Source organism: Pinus tabuliformis, chromosome 8 (genome assembly GCF_031772625.1).
Source record: "Pinus tabuliformis cultivar Carrire ecotype Pingquan chromosome 8, CPIR1, whole genome shotgun sequence".
NCBI lineage: Eukaryota > Viridiplantae > Streptophyta > Pinopsida > Pinales > Pinaceae > Pinus > Pinus tabuliformis.
In genome coordinates, this window is record NC_142294.1 from 1,929,002,186 (window position 1) to 1,929,024,554 (window position 22,369).

Consider the following 22,369-nt stretch of genomic DNA (forward strand, 5'->3'; position numbering starts at 1 on the left):
GTACTGGAATCTTGTTGTAGCTTTCGAATAAGTGCCCACACTTCTTCGTCATTCTTCCATTCCTCCCTTGCTTCGTTTATCCAATCTGGTTGGATAATAGAAATGGCACACAACAATGCTTCCACATCCTCATCCTTTCTTGAGAGTGCATCTGCCACCACATTTTGCTTCCCTTTTTTGTAGATGATTTCAAAGTCATAACCCAACATCTTTGTGACCCACTTTTGTTGCTCTTCAGAGGATAATCTTTGTTCTAAAAAGTATTTAAGGCTATCATGATCTATTTTTACCTTGAAGTGTCTTCCCATTAGGTAGGGTCGCCATTTCTTAAGTGCATGGAGTATTGCCAACATTTCCTTCTCATAAATAGCTTTGCTTAAAAACTTTCCCTTGATTGGACGACTTTCAAAAGCAATGGGTCTTTCATCTTGCATTAGAACAACACCAATTCCATTTCCTGAAGCATCACATTCCACAATAAAGGTTTTTGTGAAGTCTGGTGTAGCTAAGACCGGTGCTTGGCACATTGCCTCTTTAAGATGTTCAAAGGCCTTTGTTGCTTCTGGAGTCCATGAAAATGAATCTTTCTTCAATAATGTTGTTAGAGGTGCTGCTATTCTCCCATAATTCTTAACAAACTTGCGATAATACCCTGTCAACCCAAGAAATCCTCGCAGATGCTTTATGGATGTGGGGATTTTCCATTCCTTAATGGCTTTAATTTTGCTAGGGTCTACCTTAACTCCTTCATGAGATACAATATGACCCAAATATTCCACCTCCTGGACTCCAAAGAAACATTTGGATCTTTTTGCATATAATTGTTTCTCCTCCAATAGTTGTAGCACCCTGTCAACATGTTCAACATGATCCTTCCAAGACTTGCTGTAGATTAGTATATCATCAAAAAATACTAACACAAATTTTCTAAGGAATGGTTTGAAAATTGAATTCATCAAACCTTGAAATGTTGAAGGTGCATTGGTAAGGCCAAAAGGCATGACAAAAATTCATAATGACCCTCATGAGTTCTAAATGCCATTTTCGGAATGTCTTCAATCTTCATTCTGATTTGATGATATCCCGAACGAAGATCCAACTTGGTGAAGTAAATTGATCCATGCAATTCATCCAGTAATTCATCAATGACAGGAATGGGGAACTTATCTTTAATAGTGAGCTTGTTGAGCTCCCTATAATCCGGACACATGCGCCATGATCCATCCTTCTTGTGCACCAATACTACTGGAGCTGAGAAAGAACTTTGACTCGGTTGAATTATACCAGCCTCTAGCATTTCTGCAACCATACGTTCAATTTCACTTTTTTGGACATAGGGATATCTGTACGGCCTGATGTTTGGAGGAACACTTCCTGGAATCAGATGAATAGCATGATCATGATCACGCATAGGTGGGAGACCTTTGGGAGTCTCAAATACCTTGGAATGATTGTCCATGACTTTTTGGAGATCTGGAGAAATAGATGATTCGAATGTGGAAACATCTAGCGAACATAATTGTGCAATTACACCTCTTTGCTCCTTTTTTAGAAGCTTTGTCATGCCATTAGAGCTGATTATCTTTCCTGGTTTCCCTGCAATACCCCTTAATTCAACTTCCTTTCCTTCTGTAGAAAATTTGATGAAAAGTTCTTGAAAATTAAAAGCTATTGTACCCAAGGATTGTAGCCATTGGACTCCTAGTACAACATCAGCACCTCCCATTGGAATGGAAAGCATTGGGCTAGTCAATACATATTCTCCCATGGATAGCTTGATATTATGGCACTTTCCAGAGCAATTTATTGTTCCTCCATTTGCAATCATCACTTGACACTCTGGTGCTGGATATAGGAAGCAATTCAATTCTTTTGCTACCCTACAATGAATAAAATTGTGGGTGCTTCCTGAATCAATCAACACTATTACCTTTTTTTCTTGATTTGTCCTTCTATCTTGATGGTTTGAGGAGTGGTAATTCCCGCCAATGCATTACAAGATATGGTCGGATTTATTTGTTCTTCATCTAGGCTTTGTTCCTGGAGTATATCCTCTTCTTTGACCTTTCTTGCTCCTTTTCTTCTTCCTCTTCACAATCTATGTAGAATAATTTCTTCTCAGCACACTTATGACCTTTTGTGTATTTGCTATCACAACTGTAACAAAGCCCTTTTGCTCTTTTTTCTTCCAATTGTTGTGGTGTCAACCTTGTAGTTTGTGGAAGACTAGGGGCAACAACACTTCCATCTTTATAGTTGTGAGTGGTATGCTTCCTAGTTGCCATAATTTTGCTTTCCATTTTTCTTGCTAACCTGAATGCCTTCTCTAATGAATCAGGTTCCCAAAGGCGAACATCATGTTGGATATTATCCTTTAAAGACCCTATGAACACATCAATCCTATGCTCCTCTGGAATATCTTTACCCTTATGTTCAATTTTTGGAACTCCTCAATGTGCTCCATTATTGAACCCTTTTGTTTGAGACTTATCAATTGGCTAAAAAAAGTGTTGCTTTTTGTATCCTCATAATGTGCTATCAATTCTTCTGTAAAAATTGCCCAAGTGATAAATTGTTTACGAGAACAAAGCCATTGATACCATACAAACTGATTTGGTTCCAAATATACAGTTGCCATACGTACCTTTTGTGTGTTTTGCACATTATTGAGATCGAAGAATTGCTCCATCTGTAATATCCATGTGGCGGGATCCTTGCCATCAAACTTCCGCATATCGATTTTTGGAACATGGTGAGTCTTTGATCCAACATTAGAGTCTATGGAATCATGATTAACATTTCTTTTGTTCTCATCATGAGTTTCCTTTAGTACCCTTTCACCCTTAGTGACCATTTCTTGTAGCAACTTATTCATATTTATCTTCAATTCTTCCATCTTATCATCCATGCCATCAATTTTAGCGTCCATTCCATTCACCTTAGCTTCCATGCCATCCATCTTAGCCTCTACACCTTTCTTTAAACCATCCATCTTAGCTTCTACATCTTTCCTTAAACCATCCATTTTAGATTCTGTTGCTTTTTGTGCAAGTGACACTTGTTGCACTTGTTCTTGTAATTTTGATATATCATATAGCATTTCTTCTTCCTCTTCATGAGTCATGCTAGAGCTTTCAGGTTCCTTACTAGGTGTTTGCATTTTCTTTCCTCAGGGCATCAGTTACCGATAATAATGCTCTATTATGCCCTTTGAATTCCTTCAAAATAAATTTTCAAACCAAGCTTAAGCAAAAATTTAAGAAAATCTACACACCTTTTTTCACTTTGTAGGAGCTCAATATTTCCTTTGATGTATCTCTGTACTTTTCGATCATCTAGTTCTAAATTTGTGACCTACCGTATCCCTCTTTGTCCTCTTTCCAATGCCATAATTTTGACCCAAATTGGATTCTCCAAGGAAGAGTTATGTGAAATCTCCCACAGTGACTTCATTATAGACTAGTTCAGTAGAGCGAACTTGTATGACGTGCCATGAGTCACTGTTTTGATATTTGGATCTGAAAAATACATACAAGAAACTACAGTCCGTCCTCTTTCTGTACCTTCTTATGAAATTTCAATCTGATCCCCAGAGAGAAAGTTATGACGATTTTCCCCAGGTCACCTGTTTTGAATGTAATTCAGGAGTCTGCAAAAAGACCAACTTCCTCAGATCATATCTCCGCAAATATCACGCGAAAAGCTCTGAAATTCAGACCCAAGGTTCAACGTGATTTCTTCTCAAATGGGTTTTTTTTGCGACTTTTGAAACGTCATAGAAAAAACGTTATAGCAAAAATTCCACGATGACCTATTTGGAGCAGCGAAACCCTAGAATCCAAAGCTCTGATACCAAATGTTACGAAACCAGCTCAAGAAAAGATAGAAAAGATAGATCAACGCCTTAGAATTCAGCCTCTTCGAGGGGGAAACCTCCTTTACATTACATAAATGAACAATTCTTGGATGATTCAAATGACAAAACCTCCTTTCTATATATAGGAGTCTGAGTCACAATATAATCCAGTCGACCTAACAATAATAATATAAAGCCACAAAAATAACAATAGAGGGATTATATGGGCACAGAAATAACAATATGGGGGTAATAGGGGCACAACAATATAAATAAGGGGTATAACTACAATAGTAATGGGGTAGTAACTAGTATTATAGGGACCCAAAATTTCATCACGAGCCGGCCTGTCCACCTTTCACTCCTTCCCGGTGAATGCCATTGTGATTCATCTGGTTACCAAGCCAGCACAATAGGCTCCATTATGACATCACAAGGCACTTTCCTAGCCATACATAAATGATTATGGTTCCAAAGGGTGAAAAAGGAACTTTGTCAAGGTTATAAACACCTGTGGGCAACAGAGCTCTGTTGATGGTATTGGAATCATATTTTTCAACGTTAATAGTAATTATAAACCCTTTTCTTATTTCTTTATCTTTATTTCAAATGAGATTATGTTCCCAATTCCCTTTGAACCTTTTATGCATGAAATATCATTTTAAAAAGTAAATCATAGCAGTTTAAGTGAAATAATAACCACATAGCATTTTACCTACATCAGCTGTCCTTTTCCCTTTTTCACATCACTCCATAGCATCTCCATATCTATTCATGATTCTCATCTTAAGCCTTGATTTCAACAACTCGATACTTTTTCTGATCTTGTCATGAATATGTACACCTTTCCCTTTTTACACTATATGATTGTCGTCTAGTACGTCACTCCTCCATTTAACTGGTCAAGGATGACCTATCATTTTTCATAGGGGCACGGGTGACTTCCAAAATACTCCTGCATACATGTCAGTCTTTTATTTGGGTGTACTAGACTGCATCAGATCCCTTAATAGCAAGTTTTAACGATATTGATGTTAAAACAAGGGTATTATCTGATATGCACAGTTTCTTGTTCCATTGTTATCTCTATGTATTGTTTTGTAAAAATAAGAGTGTGCAGAGCTTAGACAAAATGGGAGGATGATCAGTACACAGCGAGCCATAGGCACTAGAAGTTTCCAATTCTGCACAGCAATTTTAGTAAGGGTTGGATGGATCGCATATTTTACACAACTACAACAACCCCATGAAACTGTGGCTATCGAATTTTTGCAGAATCTGGAGGATGATCATTCCATAGTAAGCGGAAGATGAATAACTATGACGGATATAGTAATTGCTGAGGTCTCTGGACTACCAACAGTCAGACCCATATGGACACATAAAAATTGAGACTTCAAGATGCCATGGCCACCTTTTGGGACAAGGGACAGAACTTGATTGTCAAAGGAAAAGGAGTCCAGCCTCCATCTCTGAGAGAACCATGGAAAGAACTGGCTAGAGTAGTACAGAGATAGATTACATGCAACAGAAGAAAGGATGTGGTAAGACCACACCACCTTAAATTACTAGCAGTTCTGAAACATAAATGTGCCATAAATTTGTTTTCATATTTAAATTTTTGGTTGCATGATGTTGCTCAGAGCATAAAAAAATCCCGCCATATAGATACTGTAGTGAGCCACCATTGTTTAATTCGATTGATAGTAAGTTATAGCGTTTCTCAGCAATAGACCAGTTGGGATGAATTGGTTTTTTCTATAGATGGGGGATTAGCCTTACCTGCCCCAAAAAGAAAAAGAACCACCAGCACAGCAAGTAGACCAAAAAAACATATACACCCTTCCATATCAAGAACAAGCAGGGGAACATCTGAGAACCTCAAGGGTAGCAGCATCCAACCCTTAGAATTACATAGCTCTGAAAATGAACAACCCTTACAGCTGGAAGGAAGAGACAACCAAGAATCAGAATTGGAGAAAGAAATAGAGAATACTAGTGAAGAAGAGAGGGAGGAAGCAAAACTTCCCTTAACCCCCAGCGCAAGTCCACCACAAAACCCATTACAGGAGGACGAATTGGCCTAGATTTTGGCCAATATGAGTGAATATATTCAGCCCCAAAGTCTACTCAACCTTAATATTGAAGCAGAGTAATCACAAGAAAAATCTGCCCACAGAAAGAGTATATGAGAAGAAATAAATGATGAAGTAGAAGTAGGAGCAGAAGCCACTCAAGAAGTGGCAGACCAAACTAGGGTTACCTCTCCAGAGGAACCTAGTCAAGATAATGCGAACACAGAAGGTATGTTCCAAACAGAGGAAATGGAAACTAGCCAGGGCAAAGGCACAGCCCTTGGAGAGCAAAATCCAACTAAGAAGTTGAGTCCAGTAAGAATAGAAACAATTAGGGAAATAGTTGTTCCTCTCAAAAAGAAGAAGAGCCAATTTAAGAAGTTGCGAAAGGAACAGCAAAAGTTGCAAAATTTAGTGAAACAACTTAGACAAAAGATAAGGGCACTAAAAAGGGGGGAAATCTCAAGAAGAACCCTAAAAATAGTGAATGCATCTATTCAAACTGAACTCCATGATACAAGGGCCACGGAGACTCAAACTGAGTCCATACTCATTCAAAACAATAAGGAACAACATGCAGCGTAGACCTCACACATTCCATTCCATGATAAAGGGATGCACACTATAGCCACTCAGTCTTGTAATAAGAGTAGCCAGATAGATCTTCAACCCAAAGATGTTTTGATAGGAAACAACCCTGGTATAACAAAACTCTAAGAGGACCTGACACAAACTTAGCTAACTATAGAGAAGCTTGAGGAAGAGACTGTTCTTGAGCAGAAATACCAAGAATTACAGCAACAATTAAGGGACATCAATGCATCAGAAAATGAAACCTTCGATGAATATCAGAGTACAGAAGAAAGAGCTAAAGAGATAAAGAACAGACTGAAAACAATCATGTGTCAAATGGATACTCTCTATTCCTTATATACAGATGTTTTATCATGCAGGTCCCCTGCCAAAAACTATGATTTTTTTTGTTAGAGAGGTATTTACAATTAAAAATTAAGGCTGTTAGGGCAAGGAAACCTATAGAATTAAAAAATGTTGAGGATTTTATAAACTGTTGCAAACACCATGGAGTAAAAGTTCAACGACTACTCTGTGAATTTTATTTACATAATTTTATATTGGAAGAAGAAATGGAGAAGAATCCCAGTCCTTTTGTGGGTGATGTACAATTTCAAGCGTTCATTTCATTTGTTGTTAACCAGTTGAAGTGGCTCAAAGCCCACAACACTTTCCATAGGCAAGAAAATGGGTTAAACCTTTGGGTTAGGGGTGAACCAAAAAACCCATTACAACTGCTAGCTAAACATAAAAGTCTAATGCAAAAGGAGGGAGTAATCCAGACCTTGGGACCTATCTACAAAGGAATTGTCGAGCAAGGGTTAGAATATTTCCTCTCTATAAAAGACAATTCCTTCGCAACAGCTAAATTCAGATGCAAAACTTCCAATCAAAATATCCAGGACAGAGAGCCATTCAACTACCAAAACTTTAATATAGTCACAGATTTCTTGGTTACCTATAGTAACCTCATCTTGAGGGAAGGTCCATATTGGCTAGCTTGTAGGTTTCAAAGACCTATTATATGGTATCCTGTATAAGGGTATAAAGCCTTATATGAATTTCCTGAAGGGTAGATAGGGCCCATCTTTGAAGTTCTAGCTAAAAATCATGGTTTTAGACCACTTCATGACTTCCCCTCCCCAACCTCTTCTTTGACTGCTTTGCACACAACCTACATGGTTTTCATGAGGGCATGAAAAAGGGTAAGCAGGGGAGTGTGTTGAGCAATGGAAAAGGTATGAATTTGACATTTATTTCCTTATCTTTCTCCTTAATCATATCTCCTTTATATTCTAAGATGATAATATATCAAAGAATTCTAGCGAAAACTAGGGAGTTGTTGATTATTGCAATTTAGTTAATTATTGTCTTTTCTCATGCAGGAAAGAGAAGAAATGGAAAATTACCATTCCAGAGGAAAAGACAAAACAGAGTAACTATTGTTCCTTCACCAGGAATCTGTATCTAGACAGCAGGTCAAGATTGGATTGACAGTTAAGGATAAGAACGGAAAAGATCACAGCATTAGTGCAAAAGATAAAGAGTTAACTGGAGTTAGAAGATTGAGCGGATCCCTCAGGATCTCTTGATCCTGAGGGATCGTTGTTACTAGTCTATCAGATATTCCTATTTTATCCGCCTGGCCATTATAAAAGGGACATCACTTGTAAAGAATTGAAATTAATCATTATTGTTCAGAACTTACTATTGTATTTTCACTTTGATCATCGATTCTCATTCATTAAAATAGAGTACGACTGGTTGTAACCATTTTTGCATATGATTAATACATAATCCAGTTGCTGTTCTTTCTCCTATACTGAAGTATTCTGGCAGTGCTTCACTAGTAGCTAAGGGCCCAACCCTGGTGGATCCACTTGCTATTTTGTGCCATTCCTTTATGATATCTGTTGTTTGATGGTTTGGTTTGATCTTTGTTTATTGGAATCGCATTGCTTTACTATCTCTTGTTTCTAGATTTAATGAATTTTTCCATTATATATGCAGTAACTGAATTACATTGTTGTTCCTTCTCGTCATAATAAGATCATTATTCTCTGCAACTATATTGTTATGTTGTCCATCTCAATTACAGAGCTTCGCTATTCATTCCAGTAAACTAACTTTGTTTTTCATTACAGTTTCATAAGTTCCGTTGTTCATTCCTGCTAAATAGCATTGTTGTTCATTTCCTTTCTGCAAGCATTTGGTTTTTCCTTTCAGCATTGTTACAGTTAGCATAGTTATCCCATTTCTATCAGTAGCATTATTGATTTAATTCATTGTCATTTCCAATCGGTCATTCAGTGTGGAGTGTGAGCTCAACAAGTGTAAAAGACATTGGCTATTACTATCAGAGTTCTTAGATTGAGGATCTTATTTATGTTTGATTTCATTTACATCAATTAAAAGACGAATGAGTTATTGCTACTGTATCCTTGACTGATAATTGCTGTTAATTTCCTGAGAGAATGATTTAGTTTTAGAGCATTGAGTTTCTTTTAATTGCAAGTAAGTTTTATTTCAAGCATCTGTTTACTCTTGTATTTGAAAGCACTGTACTACAATTTAGAAACATTACTCTTGAAGAAATTTCCGCCACATACTGTGTACACTCTAGAAATAGAAAATCTTAGCCAGATTGATAATTGATGTAGGATAAATAGGAGTTAAAAAGACACCTTTTATCACTCGACGAAAACGTTGTTCAACACTAAGGCTTCTCCACCTCAGGCACGTTCTCCACCTCCTGTGATGGTGCCTCTGTTGCATTGGGTTGAGCAACATATGCTCCCCGCTACCCAGCCTGCTCACCTTTAGGGCATTCAAAAGACCCGTGCCCCCATTTGTGACACTTGTAGCATTGGTAGGAATTTCCTCTGCCCTATCATTACCTCATCCATGCTGGTATGGCCTTCCACCTCTGGTTCTACCCTCCCTCTCATTCTATCCCGAAGTCTTTGAATTGATGCCTTCTTCGCTACTGTTGGTAGTTTTACCCGTACCAAAGGACTATCCATTTCCTCTATTGGAACCATGTCCTCTTCTTGCATTCTTCTTCTTGGTAATATTTTCTTCCACCTAAAAGCATGCTAATATGCCTCTATATTTTTAGTGGAAAGAATACTGATCTCGTTTAGAATACATACCCAGCCCTCATGTTCACTTTATAGAACTCTTCTGTGTACTCCTTTATAGTCATCACTCCCTGTCTCAGGTTCTGGATCTGCCTATGAAGAGAAATTTGGCCATCCTTAGGTAGAAATTTGCTTTTCATCTTAGCAATCATCATGTCCCATTTTTCAATCAAGGACTTGTTAAGTCTCCTCCTTTCTACCTGCACACTGTCCCACCATAGTGTTTCATGTCCTTTCAACTTGGTAACAAAAAATATCACTTTCCTAGCCTCAATAACTTCCTCATACTCGAAGTATTTGTCTAACTCGCTTTTCCAGTCCAACAATGCTTCTGTGGACAAGCTGCCATCATAATTAAAAATTTCTGGTCTTGGTCTGTTGTTGACCATCAAAATGGATTTCAAGAATTTGATTTTTGGTGCCTCATCTTCTGACCCACCTGTCGTCGCCACTATTTCATCATCACTATCATCACCACCTTCAGGATCCCTACGCCTTCTTGCTTTCACTGCTGCTAAACGCGCTGATAGAATTCTGATTTCTTCTCACAATCCTTAGTCTACTACTCCCCTTGCAAGTCTTCCCCGACCTCTTCTTCCTACCTCCATTTTTCACTCAGGAAGAGTAATGGATCTAATGCCACTAATTGATGGGACCGTGATGTTGAACCTTAAAGGGGATTATAGTGATTTGTTATACCACTTTAATTGATGGGTTTTTTGAGGTCAATGATTAATGGGATTACAAAGATTTTAATGATTTGTTTACCCCCCTCTTCGTACAGTTGTCGGCCCCTATGACCGTGTGCTAAATCGTGAGCTTCACACTTGATAGAAAAAGTGCCTTTGACTTTCGAGCTAGGTTTTTTTTTCCCTTATTGTTTCACTCCGCCATCGTTTTACTCCGTTGGGGTTTTGAGCATGAAAAGTGGAAGGGTTTTGACCCCGTGACCTTCCTGTAACTTTGCAACTGGTTCTTCATTGTATGTGTATGTTGTTTGGCCAGTTCTCCTTCACAGCGTGCCCATCCTTGTGCGTAGTGCTTGGCTCACTTGGTAAAATTGGGATTTCTATTCTTGTTTACAGTCCTGTTTTTGCTCCTTTTTACTGTTCTTGCCACTAATATTTGCTATGTTTGCTCAACAGTGAAAAGTACTCACCCTAGAACAGCTCGGCTTCTCCTACTAGGTAATTTCTCTTTCTGGTTTTACTTTGCAAGATTATTTTCATTTCTTCTAACCTGTTGGCTCCTTGGTCTGCAAGTTTTCTTCTCTTGGCACTACTGTTTCGATTTTTCTCAAATCCTTGGGCTCGACTTTGTATTGGGTTTTGAACCCTAGTAATTCTTCCTGGTTCAATGAGGGTTCTGGTTTTGGAACCCTGTCTCGATGTGGCTCTTCTGCCTCGGCGAAGCCTTTGGATTCGACCCTCCAGGTAAATTTTCTTTACTTCAAGTCTTTTCCTGTTATTGTTTTCTTTTTCCCCTTTGAACGAGTATTTCCCATTGTGAATCCGGTCTCTATTGTTTTTGGGTGCAGGTATTTAGACTTGGTGTGGGCTTCCTGTTGTTGTCTCGGCCTTGGTCTTGACCCTGGTCTTCCCTGTGTGACAGGGTAGGGTCTTTCCTTAATTCCTTTGTTCGATTTATATATTACTATCTTGAAACCCCACTTGGGTTTTGGATGTATTCTTTGGCCGACTGGTTAATGGACATTCTCTTGGTTGTTTTGATTGTTTCCTTCATAGAATGTGAAGGAAACCTAGCTGGTTCTCACCGTTGCTTTATATGATGTAAATTTTTGAAAACCCTACAGGGTTCTTCCTCATTTTCTATGGTTGTTTGTAAGATATATATATTTGAACTGTTCAATTCATCCTTGTATACATAACTTGAAAAAAAATGAAAGGAATGTTATGAAACGATTTATAAAATGCTCATTTGAGTACCTGCAATTCGTTTATGGGTTATGTTGTTATTTTTCTCCACCTCGGGCTGCGTCCTGTGTGAACCTGGGGTTCTGTAAATTTGTCCTCCTGCTTTCCTTTTTACTGCAATTTAACCAGAAGACTCATAGCATATTTTGATATTAAATGACACCATGTATCAGGAACTCGTTTTCTTTAAAAGAAGACTTGACTGTAATTTGACACACACACAGATTTTATTTCAACCCTCTATTCTTAATTTCTCTCCTATTCGGGATGGCAGAACCTCCCTCTTAGACAAATTTGGGTTGGTTTATACCTTCCCAAAGAGTTCCAGGTGGTTGAGAAACTGCCATTCAGTTGGCAACTGACTGGTAAAACTAACTTTTTTACTTTTACCTACTTTAACTTAATCACTCATAACTAAACGATTAACATGGTTGTGTCAGCCCAATTTAACTTATTAGATAAAAGACTAAACCAAAAAATCATTTCTGCTCAGCAGAAAGTAGCCAACTCATCCAGTTGTAGCTCTTTAGTCAGATGCTCCTACATAAAAAATGTCTGAATCCTTACCCTCTTAATATAAAATCAAATACATTGAAATATTTAAACATTTTAGTGATGATTTTTCTTGGAGTTACCATGACCTAAAAACTTATAATACATCTATCATTGAGAATAAAATTACCATAAAAGAAAGAGTAAAGACTTTTAAACAAAATTTAACGGAGACCAATCCAATACTTTTTCCCTTGATAGAAAAGGAACTTGAGAGATTTTTAGATTCAATTATCTTTATTCCTTTAGGATATTGAGGATGTGTAGTTAATTTAGTCCCGGTTAGGAAAAACATGAGTAGATTTGTTTCTGTATGCATTTTAAAAATATTAATAAGACTTTGTTGAAAGACAACCACCTTTTACTAAAAATCGACCATATAATGAGTAGATTTGTTTCTGTATGCATTTTAAAAATATTAATAAGACTTTGTTGAAAGACAACCACCTTTTACTAAAAATCGACCACATTTCACAAAATATATTTGGTGCTCAAAGGATTTCTATCATGGTTAGTTTCATAGGTTATAATCAGATGGTTAAGAATAGAGAGAATATATTTAAAAATATTTTCTTTAACACTCCATAAAATACATTCATATATGACAAAATGCCCTTTGGACTAATGAATGATGGAACAACATTCTAGAGAGCAATGGGTAATTTTCTTTTAGGGATAAAAATGATAGATTTATATTTATCTATTTAATGATAGGTCTATCTTTTTAAAAACTAAATAAGGTCACTTAAGAAATTTACAACAAGTTTTAAAAGATAGCAAACCATATGTCTTATCACTAAATCCTAAAAAATATTTATTTTCCATGATAGATGGGAAAGTCTCGCATCACATGGTATATAAATATGGAGTAGAAATTGATCCTTAGATAATTCAATCCAATTGAGCTTTCCAAGACATAAGTAAGAGGTGTAGTATGTGTAGTCTTCCTAAATAAAATAATTTTCTTCAAATATTTATAACATATTTTGTTGAAATAGTAAAAGGCGTAATTAGTTTGATTAAAGAACGAGCTAATATTACGTGGCATAAGGTAGAAAGTTTTTCTTTTGATAGAACTATAGGAGCTCTAGGGGAAGCACTTATTCTTATAAATACATATTATTTGAAAGAGTTTATGACTTACTATTTTCTTCGAAACATATTATTGCAAAAGAATGAAGAATGATTTGAATAGCTAGTAACCCTTTTTAATAAATCCCTTCAAGATGCTAAATTGAAATACGAAAGCATAGAAAAACATCTTTTTCCATGGTCAAAGCTTCAAAGGAACTTCAAGATTATATGTTACATTTCAAGATTATATGTTAGATTCTAACATAATTTCTTATGTTCCACATGTGGTTGCCAAGGATGTTTCTCGGTAACAGGGAGGAAAATTAATAGAAAAAAATTAGGAGTTTGTGCTAGATGTTAGATCAACAAAGGTAATAAAGGATCAAGTTTTGTCTAACTTGATGACCTGAGTCAAATTTTAAAACTCCTAGAATTGAAGAGCTAAGAAATAATTTTTTTTCCGAAGATGTCATCTTTTTTATAATTAATATTTCTTTGAAATTATTGAATCATTGCGATGGATTTGACATAGCGCTAAAAAGTTTTCAAAGCCATGTTACATTAGCGACATTTTGAGATTAAAAAATGGATCTCAAAACAAAAAAATGTATTAACAAAATAGACTTTAAAAGAATTAATATGATTCAAGATGATGATGTCATCTCAAAGGGAAAACATTTTTAGAGGGAAAATAAGAAAACTACTTTTATTAATTGCATTTCCTCTTATTTCCTTATAGATTTACTCGAATGTAAATTGTACACACCCATTTGATGCATAGTTAAATTTTACATCCAACTATTACCCACTCTGCATACTTTTGAGTAGACTCATGCATAGAAAAAATGAAATTACATGAAAGAAATGAAATACAAAAAGTGAAATTGTATGAAATTTACTTGAGACTGACGGTTTGTAAATATTTTACATATCCTTAGCCCCTTATGTTATGCTCTCTAACTTCCCGCTCTCAGTTTCTTTACTAAAGTATGGAACAAAATATTATAATATAAATTGGAACCCATATTCTTCCTTGTGCCTTCATATTTAACATAGAACATTGGACAAATAAGGGTAAGATTTGACTCTGTCATACCTCAATTAGAGCTATCATTTTATATCTCCTAGAGTCTTATTAAAATCCTACATGTTTTTAGCCCCATATAAATGAGTAATGAGGTTTTACATGAGATCTTCTCATACCACGGTGCTCAATATGGTAGCTCAACTTATGGGAGGAATAAAATTTTCATATGAACTCTATTTGTTGTAATTCTTACACAATCGAAAAATTCATTGAGCATAAAACAATGCGAGAAACTATTACATAAAGAAGAGAATTTTGACCCTAAAAAACATGGTTTAATGCCTGAAATTGGCCCAATAAGGTTTCACAACTCAATTCTCCAATTTAGGACCCATTGTTAAAATAGCATTGTAAGTTAATTCCTCCTAAATTCTCCACGTTGAAAGCATCAAGATAGATGAAAAATAATATAATTATCCAATCTAGATCATAGCTCCCCATTGAGGGAGGCTTTTCCCCTCAAAACATTTATTGAATGAGGTGAGGAATTGTTATGCTCTTGACCTGCGAGAAGATACCAGAATACCAAATATGCGAAGAAATATACCCAGAACACAAAACAATAAGAAATAATAGCATGTATTTTATTATTCAGAAAGGAAAGCAATGTTCACTTGCCTCTTTGAGGGGGAAACCTCCAATATAGATGGGATCAATTAAAAAATAAGACATGACGCTCCTCAAGGGGAGTCTCTATCCTTTATATAGGATTCATACATGCAATACCATGGCTCCGTACCATGGTTCTTATTAATACCGTCTATCTAATAGCATGGCCCATTTGCAACTAATTGTGGTCCCTTCTTTAAATGCGGGTCAACCACTTACAATTATTAATATGGGCTTTATTGACTCTTTAACTAACTATGACTATGACTCGACCCTATTACATAAATAAGGGAGTTAGGGTTGGACCCTAACATGCCCTCACCCATAAAAATAGCCTTGTCCTCAAGGCTGAAGCTACAGAAACTACTGAAGAACAGTGGCTGGTTCCTAGGTCACATCTTCTGGAGAGGTGTCTTTCCACTTGACGAGGACTTCCTTGATCATGCGGCTGTGTAGGTGTCGTTCTCACGTGTCAAGAACCTATTCAGGTTGGAGCCAGATTAAACCTTCTTCATCCAATTCCGGTAGACTAGTTTGAATTCTGCAATGGTTCCAAACCACTTTCTTAAGGCATGAGACATGGAAGACGGGGTGAATTTTTGTAGTGGGTGGCAAGGCTAGCTTGTAAGCTACTTCTCCGATGCGCTAAAGTATTTGGTACGTTCCATAGAATTTTGCAAATAATTTCTAAAAACCCTTGTCTTTGAGTGATGTTTGTTTATATGGTTGCAGCCTTAAGAATACCTGATCCCCTTCTTCAAATTGGCACTCTGAATGATATTTGTCTACCTATTGCTTCATGCGATTTTGAGCTTGATGGAGATTCTCTTTGAGGTGGGCAAGCATGGTTGCATGGTTCTGTAGGAGTTGATCCACTGCTTGTACCTTTGAGCATCCCTGGATATAAGAAGTAGGTGAAGGAGGGAGTTGACCATAAACTTCTTCATATGGAGTCATCTTGGTGGTGGCATGATAGTTAGTATTATACCACCATTTGGATAGAGGTAACCACTGTAGCCATAGATGTTTCTTTTTCGAAGTGAAACACCTGAGGTAGGTCTCCAGAAATTTGTTGACTACTTCAGTTTGACCATCAGTTTGGGGATGATAGGAAGTACTGAGTTGTAGTTGGGTACCTTGTAGCCTGAAGAGTTCCTGCCAAAAGTTATTGGAGAAGATCGAGTCATGATCAAACATAATGGAAGTGGGCATGCCATGCAATTTGAACATCTGGTCCATGAAAGATTGAGCCACTAAAGCAGGTGTAAAAGGGTGGGGTAGGGCGCAAAAATGAGCATACTTAGAAAGTTTTTCCATAACCACCATGATGACTGACTTGTTTCCTGACTTCGAAAGACCAGTAATGAAATCCATAGAAGCCTCCATCCAGATTGAGGCGGGGATGGGCAATGGCTGTAAGGTGCCTAGGGATTTGACTGTTTCTCCTTTGTGGTGCTGACACACATCACACTCAGCTACAAAAGTAAGAATGCCATTTTTCATGCCTATCCAAAAGAATGAATGTCGAGTGCGAGCATAAGTCTTCTGAAAGCCTAAATGGCCTGCAGTGGCAGATGAGTGCAACTATGCCAAAATACAACTTTTAGGGTGGATGTTGGTGATATCACTACTTTGTCCTTGTAGCGAAGAATCTCATCCTGTCAAGAGTAGCCCACTATGGAATTTGGATCTACCTGCAATTTATTAATGAGTTGGGAGAGTGAAGGATGTGAAAAACATTCCTAGTGAGCCTCTTCAATCCTCTCTAGAATGGGAAGAGAGATTGCTACTAGGGTGCTTTCCTCCTCAAATTGGCATGATAAAGCATCCGCTACGACATTTTCACGCCCTTTCTTGTAAATTATCTGATAATCATATCCCAACATTTTGGCTAGCCATTTATTTTGTTGTGGCGAGGATAGGCGTTGCTCCAAAAAATATTTAAGGCTTTGATGGTCTGTGCGGATTTGGAAACGCGACCCGAATAAGTATGGTTGTCAGGTATCCACTACATGTAAGATGGCCATCATCTCCTTCTCATAGGTAGACTGTCCCAGATTTGTCCCACTTAATTGTTGGCTAGTGAAGGCCAAGGGTCGACCTTCCTACATTAAGACAGCCCCAATACCCGTACCTGAAGCATCACATTCAATCACAAAATATTTGGTGAAGTCAATTAGTGCCAATACAGGAGTGGAACACATGGCATGTTTGAGAGTTATAAATGCTTTTTGCGCTTCATCATTCTAAAGGAATGAATTTTTCTTGAGAAGGTGAGTGAGGGGCCTAGCAATGCGACCATAATTGTGGAAAAATTTGCTATAGTAGCTGGTGAGACCCAAAAATCCTCTCAAACTCTTCAAGGTATTTGGTTGAGGCTAATCCTGCATTGCCTGGATCTTTTTGGGATCCACCCTAACACGTTCCCGCCCCACAATGTGGCCCAAATACTCAACTTCTTCCATGCGAAAAGAGCACTTGGACATTTTGACAAGTAATTTATGCTTCCAGAGCAGTTGCTAGAGCAGATCTACATGCTGAAGATGTTTTTCCTAGGTGAGGTTGTGGATAAGGATGTCATCAAAGAAAACAAGGACAAATTTTCTGAGATATGGTTTGAGTAGGTGATTCATGAGGCTTTGAAAAGTGGATGGGGCATTACAGAGACCAAATGGCATGACCAAGAATTCATAATGGCCTTCATGAGTTTGGAAAGCAGCCTTCGGAATGTGTACTTCTTTCATGCAAATTTGGTGATAGCCTGAGCGAAGGACAAGCTTAGTAAAGAATTGAGCCCCATTTAGTTAATCAAACAAATCATCAACAACCAAGATGGGAAATTTATCTTTGACCATTAGCTTGCTGAGGGCCCTAAAGTTTGGACACATATGCCATTCCCCATATTTCTTGAGCACCATGACCACAGCCGATGAATAAGGACTAATGCTAGGACGAATGACACCAACTTCCAGGAATTCCTTGATGATTTTTTGAATTTCATTATTTTGGGTGAAAGGATATCTATATGGGTACACATTTGGTGGTTGTGCCCCTGGGACCAAAGCAATTCTATGATCATGTTCCCCTCTCGAGGGTGGAAGCTCATGAGGCTTGTCAAATATCTGTAGATGGTTGTTTAAGACCTATTTCATCTCAGGATGAATATGAAGATAAGTGGGTCTGAAGGCCTGGATGGCATTAAATTGGGCTATAACTCCATGGTGGCCCTTTTTAACAATTTTTCCATCCTATGCGAGCTGATGAGAGAAGGAGCACCTGCCTGGAGTCCATGGAGGGTATGCATGTGGTCATTCTGTTTAAAGATCATATATAACTCCTAGAAATCCATTGTGATTGGGCTGAGTGTGCGGAGCCATTTAGCACCCAAGACAATGTCACACTCACCCATGTTGAAGGCAAACATGTGGGTCTTTAGGTGATAAGCCCCCATTTGAAGTTTGACATTTTCATAGTGGCCTTCAGATTTCATTGTCCCCCCATCAACAATCTGGACCTGGAAATTAGAGACTGCTCTGACAAAACAATGCACTGCTTTGGCAACTCTTTAATGGATAAAGTTATGTGTACTGTCACTATCAATCAACACTACTACAGGGCGATGCTTAATAAAACCTCTGATTTTGAGAGTTTGGGGAGAAGAAGTTCCTGCCAAAGCATGAAGTGAGATAACTGGTTCTTCAGGTGTAGCTGGGAGCTCATTGTCCCGCTGGTTGTCCTCATCTTCCTCCTCTGGTCCCTAAAATGGTGGGGCTTCCTCAGATGAACTATGATTAGTAGCATCAATTTGAAAGAATTTTGATTCCTTGCATTTATGTCTCGGGGAGTATTTCTCATCATAGTAGTAACGCAATCCTTGCTTTCTTTTTTTTTCCATTTCCGCTGGTGACACCTTTTGAACCTTAAGTGTTTGGGTAGTGCTCAGAGTGTGGGGTGGGGCGTCCCTTGTCTATGAAATTTGGATGAGTCGACTGCTCCGTTAATGCGTGTTCTACTCCCCGAGCTATCTTGCAAGCTGCCAGCCATCAGACTGGGTGGTGCATTCGGACGTGGGCTTGTATGCCATCTTTGAATCCACTGATAAAACATTCCAAGTAGAATTCATCTGCTAGACCTATAGTGCCGAAGGCTAATGCTTCAAAGGCTTAATATATTCTTGCATTGTGCCTATCTATCGGTGCTTAGTAAGATGACCCAAAAAGTTAGGTTCATGGTCAAAGTGATCAGAAAGGGCTTTTGAGAATATCTGCCAAGTCATTGGCCTTGCATAGCAGTTTTGATGCCACTACCACCATTGCCATCTTTCTTGGTCCAAGTACAGGCTTCCCAAACTTAGCTTAGTCACATCATCTTTGATGTGATTCAATGTGAAATATTGCTCCATTTGTACTATCCATATGGCTGGAAGGGAGTCGTCAAATTTATACATGTCTAACTTGGGTGGTCGAGGCTGGGACTATTGGTGGCTTCCATAGAAGTGAAGAGAATGGCTAGACTCACCCTCAAGGTTTTCATTAAAATCATATGCCTCCAATTGTTCCTATTAGCTCTGCTACATAATTCAGTATTTGTTGGGTAAAAGACAGGTATGGCCGTGTGTTATGATCAGAAGGGAGCCCGCAACAGTTCGCTTCCTCCTTCTCATTTATTTTTCCTATGCTCGCATGAGCCCCGCTTTCTCTGTTTTGTCTCCTTAAACCTCTTCTTTCACCACTAGCCTTGTTTTCTTTCAAAACTCAGCGCGAATCCATATTTCTCCCATAAGCTTGCATTTCCTTAAGTTCAGGTGCTTAACCCACGAAACCGTGCCCATATAACATCTTACGTTCTTAGTCGTTGATTGTCCCGATCCAACGGACTGCACCTTTTTCCCCCGCACATTAAACATCGCTCATATCCCCGACATCTGATCGTCCACCTCTAGATCTAATGGTAGTCGCTCCTCCTGACACTGCAACCAGCGCGCTCGTTAACCTGCGCGGAAAGCGGTTTTCCTCAGCCACGTGTCGCACAAAGATTGGATCGCTCCTCCGCGTACGTTTACTGCCCATCCTTGTAAGTGGTGCGGGGAAACCACTTACCGCCGTCCCTGCCGATTAAATCTCATGCATCTCCCGCTCCCGATAGTAGTTGGATCTGCCCGACCACGATCTGACGGCCCACATTTGTCTCTGCCCATTTTCCCCGATAGCTCCCTCCGATTCAATCTTCGCTGTCCATTTGCAAGATCTGACGGCTGTTGTTTATTTACGACCTGCCCATACATCCTCCATGTTGTTTTCGTGCCTCTAACCTGTATCATTCACCCAAAGGATGAAGTGATCAGCTACCAAGTACTTTGCGCAGTTAATACCTCAACTACTGCATTCAAGAGCAGTATAGCCAAAGAAGGAAAGGACAGCCTCGAGTAGTTAAAGAATATATCAGGCATGGAATTTCATCCATACTTCACTCCAGCTGCCCAAGAAGGACAACAGAGTACCAGAGAATCTCAAATTCACTCATTTGAAACAACAGATTGTAGCAGAATCCATATCAGACAGTTAATGTGGTTGGTGGTCCATTATGACCCCTCCACGCATAGGATAACAGATATTTTTTGTAAACAAACTCTATATATACCAAAAAACAAGATGTAAAGAGGGTTGATGGATATTGTTTGGATGTAAATTTCAACTTCTGGAGACTGTAACTACTGTGATACTTGCAGCATCTGGTCTTCATTTTCAGCTAATGCAAGCTTATTTTGTTGTTAATTACTCACTTTCCACTTCTTCTTTGTTCCAGGCTTTGTACGTTACGCATTTTCCATGTTCTCTTGATGTTTAGCATTAGAGGGGCTATCATCCCACCTCTGTGTTAAAATCTAGTATGTATTATTGAAGCTGTATGCAGATTTCTATTGTCTTGGTGCCATAGAGTTGTCATCCTGTCTGTGCATTAGGAAATAGATTTACAAACCTTTCTACTGGTTGCAGCCAGCCATCACATGGTCTTGTGCATCTACTGGTGTGGCCAATATTCTCCATGTTCACCTATTCCTTAAAGTGTGAGCAATTGGTGGTTTAAAGCCTTGTAGTCTGGGGGTGTTCATCCATGTCTAGGGTTAAGCATAGTAGAAGTGGTTGTCTAGCTTGAATATGCATCATTCCTTCCATTCATCCACCATTTTCCAACATTTTTGTTGAGTTTGTAATGTTCCTGAGCATCTCTGATATACAACATAGGAGAGTTTCTTGGGGTGATAACATTAATTGGCGCTATTGCCAGGGATCGAAGATTGAAGCTCAGCTTCCCTGGGAGAATGACATAGTTCCAGATTTTGATGATAGACAAGGTTTGGGCACATTTCTAGTTGTAATCATCTATCTGGCAACTCCATTTGAGGAAAACCAACATTTGGCAACTCCACATTGATGTTCTGACTCAGTTTGTAAGACATACTCGAAGAAATCCTCGGAAATCACCAGCTGTTCTAGTGCCTGACCCTGAGAGGACTGTCAAATCGAAGAAAGCATCACAGAAAGAGGCATCAGGATCAGGTAAGCCTAAGAAATCTCATGCATCTCTGAAATATAAATTTGTAGCTGAAGAAATACAGTTTGAAGATTTAGAGCCCAACACTGTTAATAAGGAAATTCCTTCAGAGATTAATACAGCCCTTGTCCATCTAGTTCCCCTTTGAATCTCAGTCCAAAGAAAGCTTCCCTTTCAGTCCAAAGCATCCGTTTATCTCTAACATCCATTTCATTGTTTCATACTGCTCAAACTGCTCGTATCCTTTCATATACCCTAGTCATGGTAGGTCAACAAGCCCTTACAAAGATAGAAAGAATCATTGTTGCTAGGTATGGACCCTTGGTCTTGCCTGTCTCTTTGAATGCCATGCCTGCAGGAGATTATAAATAATATATGCCTAAATTTACTGGTACAGGAGGAGTAACAGCTGAAGAGCACCTTGAATATTTTTATAGCTATGCTGATAACCTGAATATCAATGAAGAGGATGTGTGGATGAGGGTTTTTGTCCAAAGCCTAGATGGGGAGGCTAGACAGTGGTTTAGAGAATTACCCCCTAGGTGTATTGCAAACATTGAGGCCTTAGATGATGTGTTCCTAAAGCATTGCGGGGATAATAAAGATCTGCTCTATTATCATACTGAATTTGGGAACTTGCAAAGAGAAGATGGTGAGCTGCTGTCTGACTTCAACATCAGATTCAATCATATGTATAGCAGAATTCCAGCTGAAGTAAGACCCACCCCTGCTTTTGCCATGCTCACTTATGCTAATGCCTTCGATTCTCAGTTCTACCTACTGTTAAGAGAAAGACGATCTGCTTCTTTGGCTAATATGCAAGATGCAGCCTTTGAAATAGAAGCAAACATCATTGCTGCAGAATGACTTGAAGGTGATGCTGAAAGGAGAAGACAGGGAGGTGAGTCCTCATC